Source organism: Spinacia oleracea, chromosome 3 (assembly GCF_020520425.1).
Source record: "Spinacia oleracea cultivar Varoflay chromosome 3, BTI_SOV_V1, whole genome shotgun sequence".
NCBI lineage: Eukaryota > Viridiplantae > Streptophyta > Magnoliopsida > Caryophyllales > Amaranthaceae > Spinacia > Spinacia oleracea.
The window spans coordinates 112,539,777-112,543,228 of record NC_079489.1 but is presented as its reverse complement, the minus strand read 5'-3'; the positions used below and the strand labels follow the sequence as shown (position 1 = coordinate 112,543,228).

General features: G+C 36.7%; 1 long non-coding RNA gene across 1 annotated transcript; it reads right to left on the bottom strand.

Moving 5' to 3' along the window:
* Window positions 1–1,820: 1,820 nt before the first annotated feature.
* LOC110799682 (uncharacterized) lies at window positions 1,821–2,161 on the bottom strand. The gene is made up of 3 exons (XR_002536440.2): window positions 2,096–2,161; window positions 1,973–2,023; window positions 1,821–1,879 (listed from the first exon to the last, which is right to left on the bottom strand). It is a non-coding gene; the product is annotated as an uncharacterized lncRNA (long non-coding RNA).
* Between the last annotated feature and the right edge of the window lie 1,291 nt (window positions 2,162–3,452).

The window sequence follows — 3,452 nt, the reverse complement described above, 5'->3', positions numbered from 1 at the left end:
ATGACTTATAACGGCCAAAGAAGTCTCAAATGTGCATAAATAGATTGGAATGAGTGTTGGAAACTTAAAACTAATCATATTAATCATGTAAAATGTTTAAAATGAGTCCTTATGTTCTTTAGTCAAAAATGGGAGCGAAAATGCCTTAGTTTAGCCTAAATATGACCTATAACGACCAAACAAGTCTCAAATGTGCATAAATAGATTGGATTGAGTCTTGGAAACTTAAAACTAATCATATGAATCATGTAATAAGTTTGAAATGAGTTCTTAAGTTCGTTAGTTCAAAGTTGTGAGCGAAAATGTCATTTTAGCCTAAATATGAACTATAACGGCCAAACAAGTCTCAAATGTGCATAAATAGATTGGATTGAGTCTTGAAAAGTTAAAAATAATCATATGAATCATGTAGTAAGTTTGAAATGAGTTTTTAGGTTCGTTAGTTTAAAATTGGGAGCGAAAATGTAATTTTAGCCTAAATATGACCTATAATGGCCAAACAAGTCTCAAATGTGCATAAATAGATTGGAAAGAGCCTTGAAAACTTAAAACTAAGCATATTAATCATGTAAAGGGTTTAAAATGAGTCTTTAGGTTCTTTATTTCAAAGTTAGGAGCGAAAGTGTAAACACAAGAATATAATACCTGAGATGCATTCAACTCTGGAAGACCTGGAGCGCCAAATCGACGAGGCAAAGTATTTCAAACCACCTGCATCTCGACTTCATGTCCCAACAAATGTTGATAAATATACCTGTACCAATTTACAGACTTAAAATATCAAGCAACAAAGTGAAAAGGAATACAATGCTTATAATTGCATGGAAATGCTGACATAAAGAGATGTAAAAGAATAACTAGTATTTTATAAACTACTACAACTATCAATACATCTTGTTCTCAAAAATCTAACCCTGTAGTTGACAATAAAATCAAGTAAATATGGGATAATCAAACTATAAAAGCAAAAAATTAAACAGGAGGGGCAAAAATTGCGTAAAAGTCTAATCACAGGGCGATTTAAGGTCTACTTGAAATATCCGTAACAGACAGATCTTGGTAAACAGAAAACGCATAGCCTTTAGAATTTCCGGTTTCTCTGTCCTGGACAATATCAAAACCTCAAAGTGCTCCAAAGGATTCCAACAAATCTCACACTTGAGCCTTAGTGAAGTAATAAGGAAGCTCACCAACAAATATCCTATCAGGACCCTCAAGACTCCCTGTAGAACCTGGTGTCAAGCCAACAGCAGCCAGGTTTAGGTTTGGATTAGGCTGACTCAGACCAAGTGTTGCAGCAAGTGATGGGTTGTAGTCACTGGGTCTCCTCACCTTGACTGGAGCCCCCTGCAATTGCAAGAGCGTAATATGTTACCAAGAGTAACTAGTGCCAAATAGAATCCCACATCCGTACCAGAAACAGCAGAACAATGGTGAACAACGAAGGCAAAAAATATACCTCAAATATAATACCATCTAGCGCCATTGCATTACTAGCTTCCTCAACCGATCTCATCTCCACAAAAGCAAACTTTTTTTTCATGGTTTATATAGACATTTACAACAGCATCACCTGAACAAGCATAAGTTATGACAAGATTATTAAATTTTAAAAATAAAAATCTATACCAAAGCGCATCTGAAACTTTGCGCTCGTACCTGGTCCTGCAGTATTTCCTCTAATTGAGGCCATAACATGGCTGAAATAGATAGCCACAGTCTACAACAATGATAAGCCAAGATTATTAGCAAATAATATGGTAGAATAGGATAACAAGGATTAACAACGTGAAAAATTGAAAATAATGAAGACGGAAAACCTGCTCATTAGCTCTGGGGGTAATCCTCCAACATAAACCCATCGAGCATGTCTAGTTGCCTGTAAATTTCATATCACTCATCAGATTTATAAAATATAAATTAATGATGCATGATTAATGAAATTCAATGAAGAAATAGCATCACAGTTAACCTGCTGAGTCATTGCTTGAACAGGCATGATAGGAAGAGTTCCAAGAGGCAACTACAAAGCAAGAAAAGAAATTAACAACAATGAAGGCAAATTAGTAAAAATGACACAATTAACAATTCATACCTGCCCTGACGTTAAAGGGAACATGTTAAGAAACATCCCAGGAACAGGAGTTGTCGTGATTGAACCTGTATTGGGTAAAAAGCTGGGGTTGCCATCATAGCAGTTGGTGGCGCAATGTCAAGTCCGCTGATCCTTTCACTGCTAGCAAACAATAACTTCAATAAGAAGACACGAGAATACGAGATACCATCAGGGATAATAACATATGTAACCATCAGTAACAAATCAGAGATGCCATCCTATGCTGAAGTTAAACCAAAATAAACATGATCACAAGGATATTCTAGAGCATATTAAAATCTAAAAGCAGGGTTGGACAACCTTCAATCTCTTTGCTACAGGTGCAGGGGGGGTGAGGTTCATTTGCAACCAAAAAAAAGAACTCCCTTCCCAGAACAATAGAGCAGCAGCAGAAGACAGTATTGGTTCTAAGAACTTGGTCACAAGTAATAAGAAATACTACACATGTAACTTAATCATCCTCAAGTATATAGGACGGTACTACTTTCCATATATCATACGAGTACCTCATGATCATTTGACATAATTGTAATCTTGCAACCCAAAATCCCCAATCTATAAACATCAACAACTAAATTGAAAAACCTCAGTTCTAAAAGTAAAATGCAACCCAAAACACAGCTAATGAAATCAATGCTAATTATTTGAATAAAAACAAAAATAAATACATCAAAAAATAAAAAATCCACCATGTTCAAACTATATCAACAAGAACAAACAATAGTCAACTCAAGCCCTTGAAAAATCACATTTCAATAGTACAATGCAATTAACAACAGTCAACTTCACCTCCCCTGCTCCACCCCACCACCACCACCGCCACCACCACCACCACCATTCTTTGATTCCAACACCACCACATCTTTATCTATGAACAAACTCTAAAAACGAATTTAACAAACGAATTGAACAAACCCTAAAAACGAATTGAACAAACGCACAGAACCCTAAAAATGAATTGAACAAACCCTAATTCTTAAAACGAAAATCAGGTAAACGAATTGAACAAAGATTACTAGCCGCGGCGAGGAGGTTGACGGAGAACAGGACGCGAGCAACTTTCTTTCTTGGAACCACCGACGTGAGCAAGCAAAGTTTTTCCTTGGAACAACCGGCCGAGCAAGCTAACAGGTGGCGGCTGGCGAGGAGGCCAGAACCACCGACGAGGAAGCTAGATTGACGATGGAGGGAAAGTTTTTTGTGCAGGGAAAGTTTTTTTTTTAGGGGACGACGCATGGAAAGTGAAGGGAAGAAGAGGGAGATGAGCGCGAGAACAGAAACTTTCAGATGTTATTCAATGAATATTGGAATGATTTTTTTTTTTAATCGGGCTATT